The following is a 22,755-nucleotide window of genomic DNA, read 5'->3' on the forward strand; positions in this document are numbered from 1 at the left end:
ATCAATAGTTTATGTTCTTTTATGGAAATATTAGCCTCTTTTTAAGCTTGTTCCTGCTTGCTTGACACAGAAGCTCCAGGGACCCAAGCAATCTCTGAGTTCCCTCGGGACCCTTGACTGTGTTTTCTTGAGTCAAATCCCTCTCTCCCAGACATCCTCCATGACCGTTCTGTCAAATGAGTGCTAAACCTTTGAAGCAGAGAAAATTCCCTCCCTGTGTGTGCAGTGGGGTCTACAGGCAGGCACAAGGGCAAGGACTGGGCTTTGCACAAGTTCATGGTCCCCACATGGCCAACAGCCAGCTTCTCCCAGTCCTACTGCTGCACCTTGAACTAAACTTGTCAACAGATACCTCAAGATGCTGACCCAAAAGGACTGGAAGAGTATCACTTGCCCCCCACAAAGCTGCACCCACAAAGCTAGGACTCACGTGTGAGAGAGGAGTTGGTTCTGTGTGAAACGGGCCCATGGTACCCTAGACACCCTTTACAGGGCTGTTAAAAGACTCGGTGACTAGGGGTAGGACCAGCACCCTAGCAGGTGAGGTGCTTGCCTCGAGGGCAAAGTTCAAGAGGGCACCAAAAACTCAGGAATCAAGACAAATACCATCTTGAGCCAATAGGTTTAAAAATGAAAATGAATGCCCCCAAAAAATCCATGGTGAACAAAGTATCAACATTTTAAATAAAGGCAGACTCCAACCCAGCACTCGCATGACCCTAAAAATCCGCCTCTCACTGTCCTCACCCTAATTCCAGCCCTAGGATTAAATAATGGGTGTGAACATGCTTTGAAAACTGCAAAGAGCTGTCCAAATGCAAGGCAATATTACTACGAGCATATAATTATTGTAGATAATAAGGTCAGTGACAATTCGGAGAAGAGACAGCTGTGTCTAGATGGACCCGGGTGGTTCAAGAAAGTGTCGTGAATCAGAGATGAACTTTGGCAGACAGGTCGGATTTACAGAAGCAGAAGGGAGGATGGGCCTGGGCCAGCAAGGGAGCCAGAAACAGGCAGGGCCAAGCAGAAGAACACTCACTGCATGTATACCAGGAGGCAGTGGAATACGGGAGATAGATATTGTCGTGATTCAAACAGAAGGTGTGAAGAATAAAAAGAAAGATGGTGGGAAGGGGCCAGAGTCCAGAGGCCTAAAAGAGTCACCAAACAGTTTGGGAAGGATTTAATAGGAAGAGTAGTTTCATGAGCACAGAGTTCTAAAGTCGATTCAAAAGCAAGAACTAATGAGCGGAAGCAATGGTGTTACTGCCTTTTATGTATATAACGTACTGCTCCCCCGTAAAACTAACACAAGCTCATTCTATAAAATGGGAAAAATACAAAAAGAAAGAGAGAAACACATTCAGAATTGTGATATGCTGTATTTCCCTATTCTCTAGAAGGGACTGTTCTCCAGGAAGAGGTAGTTCGGTTAGACGGGTATGTGCAACAGTCCCAGAAACAGAGGAGACTGAAATTCAGGTATATAGAAACTCAAGACATTGAAGAAACAAAATAGTGATAGGTGGGAGGAACAAGGTCTTCCTTTGGGGATCCTCACTCAAGCAAGCCCTGACTGAAGACAAGATCATACCCCAGTTCTTTTCTAGCATGGAAAAAGGTGAGTGGCCTTGACGCTTTGGGTCAGATTTCCCCCTCTTCTTTTCAAACAGCTGCCACCAAACTGATGGTTAAGGACATCAGGAACATTTTCCTGTGCTCCACAATGGGAAGTCATTCCTGGGTCTCTGCCTGGCAAAGAGTAGACACACGCTGGGCTCCTGACAGAGTACAGCCCACTCCCGGTGTGCAGCTCTGTATCACTAGGCTGGCGTTCCAGTCCCAACCAGGGCGACCCTTTGTTTTCCTTTCTTCTGTGAAGGTGAAGATTCCTTCCCAAGCACACATAAAGCATCTCTTTCTATCAGCGGATTCCAGGACCCCTGACAAAAGAGCCAGACTGAGAAGTCAGCACCAGATGCTTGTTTTCCTTTGAGTGAATAGGCTAGATTTGGGTTATATTAGTCCCAAAAGTGACAGCAGGTATGTGGCCATTAACCCTACTTGATGGTAATCCTTAAAAATGTAATTCAACTTATAGAAAAAGATGCCAATTCTTCACTTTAATTAGCTGAGTGTAATACTTAGTATTTAGTTCTCAATAAAGATACTAACCATGAGCTTAACTCTAACTGCAGGACTGCAGCACCAACCATGTCTGCGAGAAGAAAAAATGCAAGTAAAAAGTCTAACAATCCACAGGTTTATATGAAACTACTCTTTATATGAAACTACTCTTCCTATTAAATAAATTTATCTGTACTACTTTATCCACAGGTAAAGTAGTACAGACCAGACATCGGTCCTAAGGGTGAACATGGGAGCGCTGGGTCCACACTGAGCTACATCAGCCAGAGGATGCAGGGAAAGGGAACTATTCACTGGGAAAAGGACAGCAGAGCTAGGACTGAGCAGACGGGGAGCGGGAGCGGGGGGAGGGGGGGAGGGAGGGACAGAGGCAGACAGCAATGGCCTTCATTTGCTAGGAGAATAAGAACATAACCCTGTAAAACTATGAGCTACTTTTATTTCCTGAAACACTCACCACAGACAGTTACTTAACATCTTAAATAATCCTATAATGTAAAAGCTCTATTGTCATTTTACAGATGAGAAAACTGAGACCCAGAGGGATTAAGAAAGTTGCTTGGGGTCACACATTTATCAGGGGCAGAGCTAGGTTTCAGACCCAGTCTTCTGATTCCAGAATCCCTGTTCTTACCTGGTATGTGATAAAAAATGATAAGACATGAATAAGTCATATTGTCATCACATGGGATACGTTTGGTTTGATGAGCAGGGTATGTTGTGGTAAAAAACAGCTTTTAGGAAAATGAGAGAATGACACAGAGGGGTCCAGAGGGTAAGGTAAAGTAAGGAGTCTGGCACGAAATAAAGAGAGCATGGCCAAGGGGAAAAGGCAGCACAGCTGGAGGGGATGTCTCAGACTAGATCTACAGAAAGTAGCCCAAGAATGATGAGGGACTGGTTTCCCAGTGCTGTTAGCCCTGATGCAGGTGTCGGGCAGGAGGCCTGTTTGGTGCCCACATAGGGTGGCTGGAGAGAACTAGAGGTAGGGTCTCTGTGCACAACGTGTTAAATCCCAGTTTCCACGCCAGAAACACAATTCCAAAGGAAAGTCCATCCTCCCCTCCAAAGAACTCACCTTCACGTGGGTGTGCTGTCCCATGTCACCTGGGCACAGAGTGGGTACGTGAAGGGGGTAGGATAAAGGACAGCCTGGACAGCCTTAGTGTTTTCACACCTGCCTCTACCCCGACTCGCTGGGAGGAGAAAATAGCAGCTGTATTTTCTTTACCAGGAGCTATGCTGGTATTGGGAAGACCAAGATAAATAGGACCTTGGGGAGTGACTGCCCAGGACGCGCCCTGACTGGGACCCAGCAAGCTCCAGACATCCTGGACAGCTTTCTCTGGCCCACCTGTCACCTCCCGAATTCTCTTCCATCCCAGGAAGCCAACCCACCTACCCAACCTGAGCTGAAGAAAAACAACAAACAGGGATCATCACCCGCAGGCAGTTACTTGGCTCCTACTGCCTACAGTCGTTACAACATCCCAGGGATACAGAAATCCATAAGGCCCTGAGACTGCCCTAGAGGGGCTACAACATTTGTTAGAGCAATAGTTGGGCACAGAAAAAGATAGGTTTTCTTGCTGATTATGAATTTGCTAATGTATTATGGATGAAAAAGATCTTTCCAGCAAACTCATCATTTTTCCCCAACAACATGCAATCATTTCACAGTATCCTTATTGAGTTAATGCTGGGTTATGGCATATATAGTATAACATAAGGAAATGGCGGCAGAGATCTTCATACTACCAAAATATGTAAATTATATATTTATACTGTTTTAAATGTACTTTATCAGATTTAGTGAAAAATAAAATTTTTTGAATGTAAAGTAAAAGATGTAAAAAGTAAAGATAAGAAAGCCAAATAAACTTCCCCAAATTTTTGGCTGGAAGATAGTAAAGAGCAAAAGAAACATATGCTAAACAGATAAAAACTGGAAAATACTAAGGTGGCAGCATAATCATGAGATATTCTACCCAAGCTTTAGAATTTTGTCTTTTAAAATTAAACCCATTTAGAATATTTAATTCTGCAACATGGCTTTACTTTCTCTTTTTTTTTCACTGTTAGAAAAATCATAGAGTACAGTTTCTGAGTATGATGATTTTAAAATAAATATTAAGTGCCTGAAAACCAAAACAACAGGTGACTTCCATCTGTTGTAACCTATAAATTGGTTGAATTTCTACTGTAAAATATGTATGTAAACACACGTGCAAGTCATGTGCACATGTGTGTGTGTGTTTCTATCAAGAAATCCTAAGAATACAAACCAGAAGATTTCCACTTCACCAACTAGGTATAAACATAGTAATATGTGCAACTAATGATAAATTCTCTCATAACACTGTGTTTCCACTGGGCATCCTTTTGAGATTAGCATACGAAAACTCCTCTCACCTATAATTTTAAAACACTCTTTCATTTTTGATTCTTTGTTTTTATGATAAAATGTCTTACAAAGTAGGGACATTTTATTACCATGAGTCAAGTAAAAGGCAATCTAATATGACAAGATTCTTCCCATTCAGAATGTTATTTATGGACCATAGACATATGAATAAATGTTTCTTAAAATATCTCTCATGAAATTCTAGTGTTACAATACCTGGAGGGGAAAAATGTTGCATATTCAAATAAAATTAGTAAACACCTCGTATTATGTCCCTTTTGGACCTTTGTGCCCAGAAGCATTGTAAAGGCTATGAGAAATCCTGAAACAGACACAGCTCTCTAAAATCATTTCATAAACATACCTGCCCAGAGAAACCCCTGCCTTTTTTTCCCCGAAAAGCATAATTTGGAAAGTTTAAGGTGATGCACATAGAACTCTACCTACCTCAACCAAAAAACATTCACTATAAATGAGGTGATCATTACATTATTTACTGTATATAAGAACTAACCATCTGCAAAATCTCCTTGGATCTAGCAATGCTTCTGTTCCCGCTTCTGAAACTGATGAGCAAATAGCCATCCACGCTCCTACGAGAAGGTTAGAGCAAGTGTATCAGTCCAAGTTTGCCAGAGAAGCAGAATGAGTAGAAGACATATATTAAAACACACTACAAAGAATTGGTTTGTGTAATTGTTGAGGCAAATCTGAAATGGGTAGGGAAAGCTGTTGGTAACAGCAAGGTAGCACTTGTGGTGAACAGAGCATAGAGTATAGAGTATAGAGTGGTGGAATCACTATGGTGTAAACCTGAAATTAACGTAACATTGTGTGTCAGCTACACTGGAAAGAAAGAAGGAAGGAACGAATGAACAAATGAATGAATGGATGAATGAATGAATGAACAGAAGAAAGAAGGAGAGATAGAGGGAGGGAGGGAAGAGAGGGAGGAAGGTGGGAGGGAGAGAGGAAGGGAGGGAGGAACAAATGAACGAGCAACGTAGAACTTGAGCACAGGCAGAGTCTTCTTCTCTGAGGGAAATTTCAGCCCTGCTTTTAAGGATTTACATGAGAGACTGTGGACTCTGGGAAACAAACTGAGGGTTTTAGAGGGGAGGGTGGTGGGGGGATGGGTATTAAGGAGGGCACGTATTGCATGGAGCACAGGGTGTTATACGTAAACAATGAATCTTGGAACTCTACATCAAGAACTAAAAATGTATTGTATGGTGACTAACATAACATAATAAAAAATAATTTAAAAAAGGATTTACAACTGAGTCAGTCCCACATAATCCTTTACTTAAAGTCAAGTAATTATGAAATTGAATAATATCTAAAAAAAAAATACCTTCACAACAATGTCAGATTAATATGTGAGTGAATAACTGGAGACTGTAGCTTAGCCATGTTGATATACCTCAAAGATCCCCACTGTCCACTCCTTGTCAACTTGGCAGTCATACATGTCTCCTTCAACCATACTTGATTTCTAAATAAAGACACAACAATCTCATTTCCACTTAATTGGACACACATATCCTGCATACAACCAAAAACATATTTACCTTTTCCCCAGAAAAGGGTGCAAAGCCCTGCATAATATTCAGTGGTTTTTTGATATTCTGTGCCTTAAATGCTGAGATAGAAAGTTAACTACAATTAATACTTCTTATGTTAGAGGATAAGAGGAGAAAAAAGGGAAAATATTTGTGTTGTATATACATACATATAGTCATTAAAATATTAGGAAGAAATACCCTTAACTATTACAAGTCCTCATTTCTGCAGTTGGTCACACAACCAGAATATCTAGGATGGTCTTAAAGTTAGCTGATTATGAACTGTAATCATATCTACAAAATACCTTCATAGCAACTTTGAGATAAGGGTTTGAATGAAAACTGGGGACCATCATTTAGTCATGTTGATATATCTAAGAGACCACCATCTTTGCTGAGCAGGGTGACCCAAATCTTCATTCATAAAGAGTCTAGATCCTTATCAGTACTGCAAGTATTGGGTTTTGTAGTTTATCGACTTTAATCACACTAAAGACACTGATTTAGAGCATGTACTGCATCTTAGAGTACAAGGTATCTAGCTAGTGTTTTAACTGAATCTTTAGAAGGTCATTCAAAAACCTTTTTTTATTTTAAATTTAATATTTTTAAGAAAAGGCCATTCTACCATTTTGTCAGGCCAGATACTTCAGGATGATAGGGGAAAATGGTAAAATTAGTGATTCCATGAGCATGGGCCCATTACCATTTTTCATTTGCTGTGAAGTGAATTCCTTGATCAGAAACAATGCTGTGTGGAATACCATGATGGTGGGAGAGCCATTCTCTAAATCCATGAGTTCCAGCTTTGGCAGAAGCGTTGCGCATAGGGAAGGCAAATCCAGACTAAATATCTATTCCTGTAAAGGCAAAGTGCTGCCTGCCCCTTCCGTCCAATGTAATCAATCTGCCCCCAGAGAGAAGACTGATCACCCCCCATGAAATGGTGCCATGTTGCAATCTGCTTCTCAAAGATTGGACACTCAGCAGTGGCCATAGGCAGGTTGGCCTGGTGAGTTTCTGACTCATGCATAACCTCCATCCCAATCACCATGGCCTCTTCGTTTGTGGCAATGACAGGAGAACTGGGGAAAGAAGCTGCTTGACATCCACAGAACAGATCATCCTACCTACTTGATTATTAGGGTCTTCCTCTGCTGAGGCCACATTTGGTGAATATTTGCATGGAATACAAACAACTCCACATCCTTTGCTCATTCAAAGAGATCTATCACATACCTCTTCCCCGACCTCCCTGTCACCAATTTTCTAATCATGTTCTTTCCAAGTCCCTGACTATGCAGCCACACTATTTGTCACAGTTCCTGAATCTGTATAACCTCATACCTCTGGCCATTTCTCCTTCCAGGACAACAATCAGGTGTGCTGATTGGAGTTTATACCACTCTCATATATGCCCATCTCATATTTATCACTTCATTTAATAATAGAATGAACGTTACTGTGCATGCCCAACTTTATGGTTTGGTAGATTGGACAATAACCAATTCATGATGTGTACATGACTTAACACAGTAACTTGGTGTCCCATAGTTAAGTGTTCAGTTTCTGCTAAGTAGTAAACCAAAAGGCTTTTTTCAGAAGGAAAATAGTTATCCCAGAGGATGGCAGGGCTTGTTACAAAACGGTAAGAATTCAACTGTGATTCAACTATAGAAGACTGCCAATAGTTTCAAACAGCATCTCTATCTGCCACTGACACTTCAAGCATGATAGGATCTGCTGGATCATATGGCCCAAGTGGCAGAGCAGCTTGCACGGCAGGCTGGACTTGTTGCAGAGCCTTCTCTTGTTCTGGGTCCCACTCAAAACTAGCAGCTTTTCAGGTCACTCAATTAATTGGCCAGAGTAGCATCCTCAAATAAGGATTATTTGCTTTCAAAATCTAAAAAGGCCCACTAAGCATTGTGCCTAATTTTTGTTGTTGGAGGGCCCTGATACAATCATCCATTTTTCACCTTAGAACAGATATCTCAACAGGCCCTGTGCCACTGAATCCCTAGGTATTTCATCAAGGTATAAATCCCCTAAACTTCTTGTGGGAGTTATTTCCCAACCTCTGGCATTCAAGTGTCCTACCAACAAGTTTAGAATCATTGCTACTTCTTGCTCACGAGGTCCAATCAGCACAATATCATCAATTTAAGGAACCAGCGTGATGTCCTGTAAAGGGAGGGGTAATCAAGGTCTCTGAAGACTATGTTATAACATTAGGCTGCAGAGTTGATATAGCCCAGAGGTAGGACAGTGAAGGCGTACAGCTAGCCTAGTTCAAAGCAAGCTGTATCTGGTGGTCTCTATTAACAACTACAAAGTAAAAAGCATTTTCCAAATCAGTAACTGCATACTAGCATACAAGTAGCTACCAAGGGATATGTTAATTTGCTCAACCAACAAAACCGCATCTGGACCAGCCACTGCAATTGGAATAACCATCTGATTGAGCTTGTGATGATCTGCTGTCATTTCCCAAGACACATCTGTCTTTTGTACAAATAAGCAAGTTAAATGGCAATGTGGTGAGAATCAACAACCCTGCATCTTTCAAGTCCTTAATGGTGGCACTATCTTTGTAAACCTTTCAGAAATGCAATTTTTTTTGTTTACTATTTTTGTAGGTAGAGGCAATTCTAGTGACTTTCATTTGACCTTGCCTACCATAATAGCCTTCACTCCATAGGTCAAGGAACCAAAGTGGAGATTCTACCAGATGCTGGTGATATCTATTTATATGCACTCCAGAACTGGAGAAATAACCACAGGTTGGTTTTGAGGACCCACTGAGCCCACTGTGAGATGGACCTGACATTGACCACCTGACATCCATAAGCCCCTACTCTGACTAGACTACTCTGATGGACCGTGGTGATGTTTTGAGTCTCCTGGCATCAGTGTTGGTTCAGACCCAGTGTCAAATAAACTCTAAAATGTCTGTTTATTTCCTTTCCCCAATGCACAATAACCTCAGTGAATGGCTTTGGATCCATCTGGGGAAGACTGGGAGAAAGATTAACAGTATCAAACTTTGGCAATATGCTAAGATCCTTCCTTAAGAGGATCTGGCTCCCCTTCATTTAAGAGGTTCTGGATCTAGGGGACCCTGGGTGGCTCACTCAGTTAAACACCCAGCTCTTGATTTTGGCTCAGGTCATGACTTCAGGGTCATGAGATCTAGCCCCACACTGCTTAAGATTCTATCTCCCTCTCTTTCTGTCCCTCTCCCACTGCTCTCTCGCTCTCTCTCTCTTTCTCTCTCTCTCTCTCTCTCTCTCTGTCACACACACACACACACACACACACACACACACACACACACATATGTTCTGCGTCTATAAACTGGCCCAAATCTGGGAATTGATCAGGGGCCATGATTCTGTTTTGGTAAGTCCAGTTAGATTTCTGTTCATTGACCTAAAACTCTTCCACTCATCCAGATCAAGTAAGAATTTGATAGACTATCCATCTATTTTTTTTCCAGAGACATCATGATCAATCAGACAGTGCCATAGGTCTCTGTGAGTCAGAATATATGATGATCACTGCTTTGACTCCCCGGCCCATTACAGTAACCATGACCATCTTGTATTTTGCAATTAAGTACCCATACTTGGCCCCTGCCACCCTGGGATCCAATTATCCTCACTGCACTTAAGGATTTCAGTTCAGTGGTAGCAGTTACCACTGTAATTTCTGTCCTGCAGAGAACAGTGAGAACACAACTCCTCCGGTATGTTGTGCTTCCCCACACCAACTGATTTCTCATTCTCACGGTGAAGGGAATGTCCTATGGACTCTCCCTGACTGAATAAACAGATCTTGTGTGGTAATTCCTCTTGAACATTCCTATCTATCCAAGCATTTGGTTTCCCTCCTCTACATTGTACTGAGGCAGGTATGACATTTTAACTTCATTTGGTTTAGGCCACTTTTGAGTCTGTGTTTCAGCTCAACAAACCAGCAAGGCTTTGGAGTCCTTTCTAGCTCTCAGATAAAAAACTAAATTCAGAATTTCTGCCTAGGACTAGATCAATGACAGGGTATGTCTTGAAGACATTCAGCAGTGTCTTGAGGCAACCACAGTATAGAAGCAAAGCAGGGCAAACCTCCCAGACAGTGGCAGGAGGGCTCTTTTACTAGCAAAGAAGACTGGGCAGAATTTCGCGGTTGGATATTCCCAGTTTCGTAAGGATCTGCTCATATGTCCCCATTCCAGCTCTCAGGACTCAGTTCTTCACAATCAATTTCCTACTTGCAGCAATTTTCAAACTCCTTTCTCTGGAGTTCTGCAATTTCTCAGGGGAAAAGGAGCGGTAGAGCTCTGGGTCTTACTACTATCTCATCCAGAGGTGCTTGATTTTTACCTATTACAAACATCGAGTTTCTACGTAAAATTGTACTTGGAAAAAGAAATTTGAAAAAAAGACCAAGTCAGGTCGTGAGTTCCTCAGCTAGGAAAGTCTAGAGGCTGGCATAGACACATTAGCACCTTTTGCCCCAACCATGCATTTTCAGGAAGAGTAGACAATTCAGTTTTCAGTTGTAACATGGATGAGCCCTTGGGGTAAACAATTTTTACATGCAGTGCTGTCCAAACCGACATAACATGAGCGCAGCTTAGCCTCAGCCTAATGCCCACACTCCACCCCATACTGCCCCATGCCCTTTGGGACCCTATCACCCACCTGTTGGTCAAGCTGGTCAGCATTTGGTTTGACTTTGGAACAAGCCAACCATACACTGCGTTGGGGCCTAATGAACCCCAGGTTCCCACAAAGGAGGTCACAACACTTAAGTGCACTAACCAGGTAGGAGACGAAGAGCTGAACAGTGCCCTTCACCTGGATGGAGTTAAATCTGTTCCCATCTGTGCAACACTCACAGTCACTTCCTGGGATGTAATCCACAGGCTGATTCTTCATGATTGCTGTTTACCTGTGCTCAGGTAAACCTCTACCTTCAAATAGCTGGGCTTCCCCAAAACATGTTTCCACACCAACTCAGAAGATAAGTGGCCTTTCCATACAGTTGTGTTTTACCATCTCCCCACATCATCCATCTTGTACTAAGAGGCAGTGGGATCTACAAAGCATAGAGAAAAGTCCTGAGTGTGTAGCTTTGCACAGTGGCAGTATCGTAGCCAATGAGGTTTATCTGAGGCGCGATTATTGCTAAAAGTCCTGAGTGTGAATTCCAAGCCAATTTCATACTAGAAGCACTGGGACCATTCTGCTCTGAGCCTGTCATTCCATGTGCTTCTTGGAGATATACCTGCATCAAGAAGCACATATATATTAAATAAATCAAGTGTAACAAATCCATAATACAGTGCCTGTAGCATATCATCAAGATCAGTTCTTACCCTTTTACAAAACAGCAAGAAAATGAGAAGCCTCAAGATTCTGTGTATTATGTAACTCCAACGCCACCTTCCATCTTTTAAATTCAACTGCTTTATTTTGGTTGCTCAGTTTTTCATTTCTCGTCTTCCTTCTTTCTTTAACTTGATAATTTGGTAAGAATAAGGAACTGCCAGAAGTTTTAGAGATACGAGTATAATAACTCCTAAACTAGCTTAGACATTTTCCTGTAGTGTTATTATTATTGTGCAGATTCAGAAGCCAAAATAAAAGCACATGATCCCTCAGAGGGTTCCCCGAATGTCCCAGATGTCCCTGACTGCTGTGTCACACGGTAGACGTCCCTGAGTATCACATCACATCACAGAGATGTCCCTACCAAGTCACATGGCAGACATCCCTGACTGATATGTCACAGAGTACTTGTCCCTGACTGCTGTGTCACAGTGACCTGTATGTGTGGCCTCAGAAAATCAACTTTACTAACCAACCACCTCAAGAAGGATGAAGAGGCTGACATATGGCTGAGACAAAAAAGTCAGACAACTTGCAATGACTCATACAGATGCTTGAAAATAAAAAATCCATACACAGCCACCTACAATATTTTAATTTAAAAATTTTACCCAAGTCCTTTGGAAATATAATTTGCATGAAAACCCACATTTCTAAAAAGGTTTTCAGTTCTCACATATGATTTCCCAGACCTCCAGACTTCTGTGTCTCCTTCTAAGTACAGATCATTTTCAAAGCTTTGGTGTATAAAATACGAACACCGGTTTTGAAATCTAATCGATCCACTACTTTCAGTGGAAACAGGAAACTTAAATTCAAATTCTTGTCAGAGTATTTTTAAAGGCAACTTCAGGATTTGGGGAGGGAGAGGAAAAAAAATCTTTTAGCCTACCATCTCTTTTGTCTGTGTTTCTAGTTTCCCTGCCCTCTCCCCATCTTCCCCTCCTGGCCAGGAAGTGGTGGTGAGAGGCGGGTTGGCAGCCATGACTCAAGTGTGGGAAGCCTCTCCCATGGAACAGTGGAATTTTAGCTAGAGGGTTCAAGGGTCTTTTGCATACCACAATCCTACTCTCTGTTTGACACTTCTACCCCAAAATGTGTTGTCATTAGTAGATTTGAAAGCCAATCTGGAAACAAATGAGGACACATACCTAGGACTTCTAGGGTGGGAATGAGGCCACCTGTATCGCTTTCTTACCCACCTGAACAAAAAATGTGTGCACAATTCTGAAAGCTATCAGATATGATGTTCGGAATTATTCTGATCCCGTACACAGAATACCCAGCACTAAGATATGGTATATAGGGGGCAGGGAGACCCTCAGAATAGTGAGGTTGACCTCAAAAGACTTGAGTCCTGTTTTTCTAGATTCTATCTTCATTTCCTTTCATGCAACAGACAGGCAAGTAAAGCATGCCCCTTCCCTTTGTTGGGAGCCCTCCTCAAATTCTCTCAAAGCTATGTGCCCTTTGGATGTTTCCACTGCGTGGGATCTTGTCACAACACCCCTTCCTACCCAGGGCTTCCCATCCTGTTTTTGCTACCAAAGCTTACTATTCCTGCTTGTTTTTCCTCTGGCTTTTACTCCACATGGACTACAATGGGATCTAATAGGTTAAATATATGAACAAAATCCTGTCAAAACTCCAGACAGGTACTGTGTTACCCACCCCCATGTCTTCTGCCCCTGTGCCTAGTGACAACCCATCTGTCTCCAAAAAGTCCTGTGTAAAACACTGGAGACAGGCCCCTGGAGCAGATATTTAAGGAGAGGTAGGCTGGCTTCCAGTGTGGCCAAACCACACTGCAAGAGAGGCAACCCAGTCCACCCACCCATGAGACCAGCCATGCACACATTTGCATTCATCTCTATCCCAATCCCTCTCAGAAAATAGCTTCCCAGAACTATGCTGTGCTATCTCTAGAGATAAGACTCTTGAACATACTGTGTAGGACACAGAATGAGGGTGTTACATTTAACATCAGATAACTTTGCAGCTTCTAAACAATGGTGTGTTGGTAAACGTTTATCAACAGGCTCTTTAGGAAAAAGAATGTACGCGCATACACACACGTGCATATGTTTATTAGAAATCTTGCTGAACTAAAAGAGGTATAGACATAATTTATGATTAATAATATACATAGTAATTTTTATCATAAATGCCCCAAAGCCAACTGATTCTTACAGAATTGTTTTTAAATTTTTGCTGGACTCCTGCTTCTGCAGCCAACCTAGGGCTGCAACTGACAAACACATATAGATCCAACATGAATATTGGTTGAGATCTTCATTTAGTGAAACGAAGAAGCTGAAGACGCATGTCAGCCTGCCACTCATTCATCAACGTCTTGAGCAACTTCTTTGCTGAATTGAGGCATAGTTTTCTGTACTGAAAGAGCATTTCCTCAGTTTCTTTGTGGTATTCACAATGGAATGGGTAAGGACATGTCATACTTATAAGTATAACCCACATTACTAATTGTTGCCTTAAATGCAGACCAGGATTTCTCAACTTCACACTTGACATTTCAGACAAGAGAATTGGATTGTTCTTTGCTGTGGGCTTGTCCTGAGCATATGGAATGTTTCACGGCACCCCTGGCCTCCACTCACTAGATGCCAGTCCCACTGCCACCAAACCCATTCGTGACCATCTGAAGTATCTCCAGACTTTGTCAAATGTCCCTAGGGCTAAAACTGCCCCTACTTCAAAATCACTTATCTTGACGATAAACAAAACAATCAATCAAACCTTGAGTGATCATGTTTGACAAATTCCATGTTATAAATAAAAACTCCCACTCTGACCAGTTTCCAGCCATCAAAGTGACGTCAGCCTTGGGAAAAGATGTGCAGTGGCACGTCAAAATGCAGTGTTTTTACCATGCAGATGCCAGAGAGGTAAATAACCTCAAGAAGACAGACATGGAAAAGAAGTAGGAAGGTGATGAGTTTTTAGGGTTGATTACATTTGCCTTTAATTTAATTAATTTAATTGTAAGCTCACATAATTTAATCTTTAACAATGACTATGTTTGACAACAAGCTCATAGAAATTCCTGAATATTTATATCAGCCCTCCAAGCCAGGATAGCCAGGACTGCTTCTTCCTGTGAGAAGGTACAGTCTGGGAGTGAGATATTTGTGGTGCCTCTAGACCTGCACTTTGGAGTGGAGTTTTGGGTTTGTTTGCATGATCTGCCTCAGTTAAGGCATGTTCTGAAAACTCTTTCAAAGGCGGAGATCACTCAGTGACCAAGCACATATTCCCCCCTTAAAAACACAACCGGCCAGCAGACTGCCTGGAAATTCATTTGGGGGAGTCCCATCAAAAAGTAACACATTCCTTCAATATTTTCTTCAGAACATGCCAGGCTAACGGCTCCCTGCTCCTTTGCTCCCTCCCTCATCTGCTGTGCTTCCCAGATACTCTGCTAATGGCTTACGCGGATCCATGTTCTCACCCTATTACTTCGGGAGGAGAAAGTCCCTTCAAGCCAACTGCTTTTCTACTCATTTCTACAAGACAACAGGTAACACGGAAAGTAAGGGCGGCAGGTGGCAGCTCACACCAATACCCAGCCCCCATGCCCAGGGGCCACTCCCTCCTGCAGCAGAGGGCCCCAGGGGCTGGATCAGGGGGCTCAAGCAGCCTCCTTGCACTAAGGCTTAGTCCATGGGGCTGCTCAGTACTTCGGGCTCCACCATCCCCTCAGTTGGGACCGAGATGCAGTGAAGTGAGGAAGACAAAGAAGGACCCAGAAGTGGGCCTGGCAAGGACCTTATGTCACACAGAGCCACCCACCCTGCTGGCACACCCTAGCCACACAGAGAGCCAGCAGGGCCAGGATGGGCTCCACAGCCCTCCTGGGATGAGGAGTGGGAAGCAGGACAGAAGGATGTAAGAGGGGTAGCTGTTCAAATGAGAATCATCTTACCACATAACGACAGTTCCATTGCATCCATCAAGCTCCACCCCTGCCTTCAAGTCCTGGGGGCGGGAGAAGAGGTCTGCAGGGCCCCTCCTACAGGGAGCAGTGCAGGCCAGGTGGGGCCAAAAGGCTCTGATCCTCAGGATGGATGACACCAGTCCATGTGCTCTCCAGACACTTTGGAAAATTCCTCTATTGTGATTCCATCCTGTCAGCGGATCCTGCAGATCAGTGGTTTTCGATGACTCGGGGCTTCTCAGAAGCCTGGGAAACCACAGGGAGGAGTACATCATTCACAGAAGCCTGTCCTCATCTGTCATGTTCATTCCTCTGAACAGATTCTGGGGGAGAAAGAGTCCCCTGCTGGAATGAGATTTGAACATCTTCTCAGCCACTGCCCGTGAGAAAGAGCTGGGGATTTCTAGAGATAGGCCCTGCTGGTCCCCACCCCAGAGATGGGTTCATTGCTTTCGGGTGGGGCTTAGATGACACAATTTTTTTTAATCTTCTGGGATCCAAAGGTACAGCAGGCTGGGGATGCTGGCTCACCAGCACTAATCATAAAATGTAGCTACATGCATGCCCAAAGACCCAAGGGTGTGCGACTCTTTTCTAGACAGGGTGCCCATGGCCGTGGTGTTGTCAGCTGGCTTCCTTGGGGCCCCACCCCACATCTTGGTGGCAAGCCCTCTCAGCTCTTGTCAGCAGGTGCGCAAGGTGTGGGCATTGTTGGTGTCCAAGTGTTGCTCTCACCAGGGTCCTTGGGGGCCTCTTTTTTGGAGCACCAGTGAGAGAGGCCAGCAGTCCTGCATGGTCAGCACCCAGAGGAGGAGGAGCCCATTTGCCCCTGAGGCTTGGGCCCAGCCAGCCTGCCAACCCAGGACTGGAAATCTTGGTCTTTAGATTTTCTTAATTTCTAGTAACTTAGGCAGGAAGCCTTGTACCCTTTTCATTTTATGAGTTGCCTTTCATAGTCCAGATGTCTGCCCCCACCCCCAGAAGGCACTAGAAGCGTGGCTCTGGTTGGGCAGTATAGGCAGGGACACCCAGGGCCACAAGCTGAGCAGGGCCCCAGGAAAGCAAGGAGGCCATTCTGGATGGGCTTTTACTCTCACTTAAGCTTCCATAGAACATTAAGCTCTTTCCTTGGGGTCTCTGGTTGAAGGGCAGGGACACGGAGGGAAAGAGGTTGTAGGCTTCTTGCTGTCCACCGTGTACCAACTGTGGACAGATGTTTTTCCAGAGAAAAGGGGAATCTCCTTGACAGAGTCAGACTGAGGAGTGGGTTCTGAACACTCCTGGCATGGGGACACTGCCAGGCCATGTTTTATGGCAGCTACAGGGTCATTATATCCTCCAGGCAACTGTCCTGCTCACTGGGAGGAACAGAAGAGAGAGTTCAGATGGACGTCACAGGTCTCCTGGTGAAAAAGGAGGAGGGTGTGCAAAGTTCTCACCAGGAAAAGATATGAACATTCAGTTTCTCAGATTCTAGGTCAAATCTTGTCCACACATTTGAGAAAAACTAACAGATGGCAAATAAACCATCACTGACCTCATGGAGCTCTAAGTTTCCTGGCTATCCCAAATCCCTCTTAGCTTCTCCTCTTCTGTTCCTAGTGAACCCAGGTCAGGCACACCTTGCTGCCTCCTCCCTGGACTTTATCAGACTCTGAGGTAAAATGTGTCAAAAGTTCAACACAGTGAGCCTGTGTGTACACGCAAAAGTGTACACACACACATGCACATTCACATACATGCACATGCCACACACATACCACACAGAACAGCAACATTCGCTTGCCCAGTTTCATGAGCCTGAACCCAGATCCCTAGGAACCACGGCACATGCCTTTCTTCTGACTCCTTCACCACCTGTCTTTGTCTGAGCCAAGTGTGCCTCTTTCAGCCCAAACACTCCACCCAAGGACCTCTGGCCATCCCCTTCTCAACTCAGGCCTAGCAGTGCCCCCATGCCAACTCCAGAAAATCATGCTGGAAGGAAAGGAAGACTCACTGCTGGCACAGATAAGGAAGAGAGGGAACGAAGCCCTCTCCATTCTGGACCCCTGGTTTGGGACAACAGGACCAGGCAGGCTCTGGTGAAAGGCAGAGGGCTGACCTCGCCAAGTCTGAGAGGAGGTTCCTGTGTCCAAAAGGCTGCAGACAGGGATAAAAGGAGAAGACAGGTGGTGAGCTCACTGGAAATTCGAAGTAGACACAGAAGCGGGGACCCCAGCACATGACATTGGGACCGCCGGCGACCATGAGGCAGGGCTCTGAGTCCCTGCAGGTGGAGTGCTGAAATGAGTCAGAAGGCTGTCTCCCATTGGTAGGGCCCAGATTTGCAACTGGCTATGGAGACGAGCGCCCTAGGCTTCCCTACCGCCCAGTCAGTCCCTTGTTTGGGGTACATGGTCCACAAGAACAGAAGGTTTGGGGGCAGCATGGTGTATGGTTAGGGGCATGGGTTACACAGTTCAACTCCCTCTGTCTGAATTCTGCCTCTCTGTGATCTTAGGTGAGTGTTTTCACCTCTCTGTATCTCTGTCTCCTTACTCACAGAACAATAACAGCCCTCGTTCTGCAAATGCTCCCAAAGTTAGTGACTTGAATAGCAGGAGGCATTATCTCTAGCAGTTTCTATGGGCCACAGATTTGGGGCAGGCTTGGCTGGGAAGGCCAGGTTGAGGACAGCTTTAGATTCCAGCTGATGCTGGCTGTGGCTACAGTCATCAGAAGGCTTGACTTGACTCCCAGAGGCTACAGTCATCAGAAGGCTTGACTTGACTCCCAGAGGCCCCGGGCACAGAGCTGGCCAGTGGGTTTTGGCTGTTGATGGAATCATGAGTTCCTCCTGACATGAACCTCCCTGTAGACCTCCTTGAGCATCCTCACGCCACAACGTCTGGCTTCCTCCAGAAAGAGCAACATGAAAGAGAAAGAGCCAGGCAGCAGCTGCCCTTTCATGACCCAGCCTCAGAAGTTCTGACAACATAACCCCTGCCACATTCTCTTGTAAGAGTCACTAAGTCCAGCCCACATCCAAAAGGTGGGGAATTAAGATCCACCTTATGAAGGGAAGGCTGTCAAAGAATTAAGGATGTAGTTTGAAACCACCACAATGTATTTGATCAGATGAACACATAGTGAATACATAGATAAAATGGTTGTGGGACCATATAAAAGCCAGGAAGGAAAAAAAAAATAGGATGCTATATAGGAAAGACCAGGAGAGCTGCTTATATGGTTTTATTTGCGAAGGCTTTCTGAAGAACCAGGAGAAGCCCATGATGGGGATAACCAAGGCAAGAGCATTCCAGGTGGATGGAACTGCAGCTCAAGGGCCCAAGGAGAGAAAGACCTTCGAGGCTTGTGGAATATCTGTAAGGTGGTACCAGAACTTCCTGAGGCTGGGTGCAGGTGAGTGTTGCCAGACCCAGGGCAGAGAGACAGCATTCCATCTCCCTCCCCGGTGGCATCCTTCCCTTGGACTCCATCTCCAAGTTCTCAAATAATCTGCCACTGCGTGCAGGGTCCTGGCTTGCCCCAGAGCGGCACATTCCAGAACAGTGCGGGGGAGGAGGAGGGCACCAGGATACGTCAGGGACATTGAGGGTGAGACAGAGGCATGGCAGCAAGCCAATTCAGAACCAGCAGAGAAGAGGAAGGCAAGAGCGAGCCGAGGACAGTGATGTGCCTAGAGCCAGTCATCACTCTACGGCCACTGGCCCTGCCTGACCCGCAGAAGTGGGAAGCCGGACCAGGGGATTAACTCCTCCCAGGCTTGAACTCAGACCAGTTCATCACTGGGCTGAGGGCCACACGATGGCCAGGAGGCTGCGAAGAAGAAGGCTTAGACTAGGGTTCTATTCTTACCACATGAGTTCTACACCTCAATTTCCTCGCCTACAAAATCTCTAATACTTAGCAAATGATTCTTAATTATCCTCTGGCTCATGAGAGCTGCCTGGTAAATATTCAGTGATTTTGTGAACTGGTTAAACTGCTAAACTTGCAATCAGCAGCAGTAGGAACATTTATACAATGAAAATCGGCAAACAGTACAAATCAGGGCTTCCCACACACACCCTCCTCCCCACCCCGAACCCCACACCCCCAACTCCACACCCCCTCCACAGAGCTGGTTTACCAGCCTGCCTCTGTGTATACCTTTATTTTAAGAACTGAAGGCAGGGATTGTATTTACAGCACCTGACACAATGTGTCCCCAAACAGCTCCTATTAATCTCTACACTCCCACCAATGCAAACATGACCTCAGCACACCCTTTGGGTCAAAGACCTCAGAGAAGTCACACTGTATCAGCCCTGCAGACATCTGCACACAGCCACCTTCATGGTGAGCCTGGCTCCACACCCTCATGATCCTACTCCATTAAGGACTTCATGCCGAGGAGTCATGGCCAGGTGAAGCATGCCTCCAAAGCAGGCCTGGGGACTCTTTCTTTACCACCCTACACACCCTCCACCTGCCCATTTAGGACCGGAAACTGCCACTTCTCTATATGATGCTAGACTGTCATTCACAGGAGGTGAGCAAATGCAGACATGTAAAGGAATCAAACACCAAGATCTAAGATTCTGAGGCCGTGAAGGTGGTGTTGGTGGTTTTTGTTTTTTCTTTTTTTTAATTTAACTTCAATTTAGTTAACATATACTGTATAATTAGTTTCAGGAGTAGAACTCAGTGATTCAACAGTTGCATACAAGACCCAGTGCTCAATACACCACATGCCTGCCTTAACGTCCATCATCCAGTTATGCCATCTCTGCACCCCTCTCCCCTCCAGCAACCTTCAGTGTTTCCTAGAGTTAAGAGTCTCTTATGGGTTTCCTCCCTCTCTGTTTTCATCTCATTTTATCCTCCCTTCTCTTCCCCTATGTTCATCTGTTTTGTTTCTTAAATTCCACATATAAGTGAAATTATATGGTATTTGTTTTTATCTAACTGACTTATTTTGCTTAGCATAATACCCTCTAGTTCCATCCGTGTTGTTGCAAATGGCAAGATTTCATTCTTTTTAATGACTGTAGCTGTTTTAATTAAGGAATCATTTGCTAAGGGAAGCATTTTGTGGTAGAATTGGATTTTGGGTCTGACAACATGGGCTCAAGCCAGCCAGTTACTAGATGTGTGACTTCATACAAGTTTGTAATATGGGATGATTGCTTTGAAAATAAATGAGATTATCCCTGTCCTTAATACTCACTAGGGGCTACACACACCCACCCCACCCCCCGCCAGTGCTTTACATGGTGCATAGCTCCAAAGCAAGGCAGGCATGGCCTCTGCCAGGCAGGCTGACCTCCCGAGGGGTAGGTAGAGAGCTGTGGGTGCACTCCGAGGGCTGGATGCCCCGCCCAATGGGCCTCCATTTCCACACACGAGTGGTCTTCTTCCTGGGGCAGCAAGCCAGCCATATTCCAAGGACGTATCTCTAACACTGGCGTCTGTGGCCTACACAGTCCATTAAGGAATGGTCTCACACTCGGCGGTTCCATGGTGTAATGGTGAGCACTCTGGACTCTGAATCCAGGAATGGTCTCGCACTCCCCATGTTTATTATAAAACAGTGTTCAAGCTTTCGTTTCTGATGGAATGAACGAACAATTGTCTCTGGTATAGCTTATTTTCTTTGAGTCAATTTTATGCTTTTATTCATTTTTAATGACAGTTCTGCCCAGGTCATAACTGAGGCCAGCAGGTGCTGCATCAAGGATTAGGAGTTTCACAAGCAGATCTCACTAAATCCCCCCAGAGTCTTCAGATGCATGCCACCATTCCTGTTTCCAAACAAGGGAGCTGCACTGCCATCCATCCATCCACAGAACCCAAAAGAGCTTTAATCCAAAATAATCTCAATGAAATTAAGCCTGCTGGACATTTATTTTCCCTCTCAATGTCTACCAAGTGACCACATACAGACACTGAATAAAGACCTCAGACAACCTGTGTGTCCTGCATGAAGTATTCACCCAACACAGAGATCTCCAGAAGTTGATGGCTCTGCCAAGGCCCAACAGGTGCTGTGTGAGAAGTGCCTGGACAAACCAGCAGCCTTCTCTCAACCAACACTGAGCTCTGCATGCCTATACCACTTTCCTTCTCTCCATCCCTCTCACTCCAAGGCTAGACCCTTGGTAGCACCCCTGCCCAACATGGCTCTGGTGAGCTGATCAGGGACTCAAGATAGCTGTGCTTTCTTTCTGGTCCAAGGCAAAGAGAGGACACCTTTGCTGTATCTCCCAGTTATGAACATCTAAACCACGGATGGTGCAGGTCCTCCACCACTTTAATTGCCGCTCGTGACAAAGTGCACATAGATTTGCTTCTCCAAATCCAAACCCAGTGTGTTGTTTTAAAGAAAACCTGGCCTCTCCCTACTTTATTTTTGGCTTTGCTGAAAAAAAAAAAAAAAAAAAAAAAGACTTTCAACTACAGATGAAAAGCGCTCAGGTAGCATTTGAAGATTTGCAGGACTTAGAAAGAAAAAGTCTCAGAAAAGCATCTTCCATTCCTGGGGCCAGCTTTTCCTTATCTTCCCTGAGAATCTTTGTATGTGTGTTTGTGTATTTTTTTAAATTTTCATTATGCCACTGAGCATAGACATTCCAGAAATAGACAACCAGAGACTATAAAAGTTAGCCAAGACCCTTTTGATTCTACTCCTTCTTGATTGTCATTTCTGCTCCTTCCATAACACTAGATAATTCTGTTTGACTTTTGATCAACTAAGCCAGTTGCTTCTTTTCTTAGAATTACGAGGGGGTCTCACGTGGGTCTTTGAAGAATTAAAATTTGTTTCACAGGCAGAATTGCAGTCTATGTGTTTTATTACTGAACACATATTAGAACTGGCTGGAGTTTGCTACCTTGGGAAGCTAGAAGTCCTTCATGAAACTTTGGAAGCTGTGCCATTGCCCAGAGGTGCTCACACATACCCACCCTATTGACCAGGCAATGGTCACATAGGGTCACATACCCACCCTATGACCTGTGATCCTAAGCTGAGGCTGAAGTCTTGGAGACAACTGCCAGAAGGGGAAACAAGTCTTCCCTAATTCTCAGGGATGAATTCCAGGCCTTTCTTCCACCCATCCCAAACATCTTAGGCAAGAAACGTATCAAAATGAGGGATGAGGTAAACCCAGCCACAGCTTCTCACCCTGCAGCAGCAACACAGTGCCTTGCGTCTGTGCTATGATTCCTAGTGTGCACAGCCCCTTCACGTGCATCCCCACTGGAATCTCACTCAACCAACTGTATGGGTGAGGAAACTGA

General features: G+C 44.6%; 1 protein-coding gene and 1 pseudogene across 3 annotated transcripts in view; both read left to right on the plus strand.

Annotated features, from left to right (window-relative positions):
* Positions 1-22,755, plus strand: part of KCNJ6 (potassium inwardly rectifying channel subfamily J member 6) — a 263,591-nt gene that overhangs the window by 134,026 nt on the left and 106,810 nt on the right. The gene's annotated exons all lie outside the window — the stretch shown is intronic.
* On the plus strand, positions 11,253-11,449 carry LOC116872426 (annotated as a pseudogene).

The sequence above is a fragment of the Lontra canadensis genome, unplaced genomic scaffold (assembly GCF_010015895.1).
Source record: "Lontra canadensis isolate GAN:19392208 unplaced genomic scaffold, GSC_riverotter_1.0 scaffold29, whole genome shotgun sequence".
In the NCBI taxonomy this organism is placed as follows: Eukaryota; Metazoa; Chordata; class Mammalia; order Carnivora; family Mustelidae; genus Lontra; species Lontra canadensis.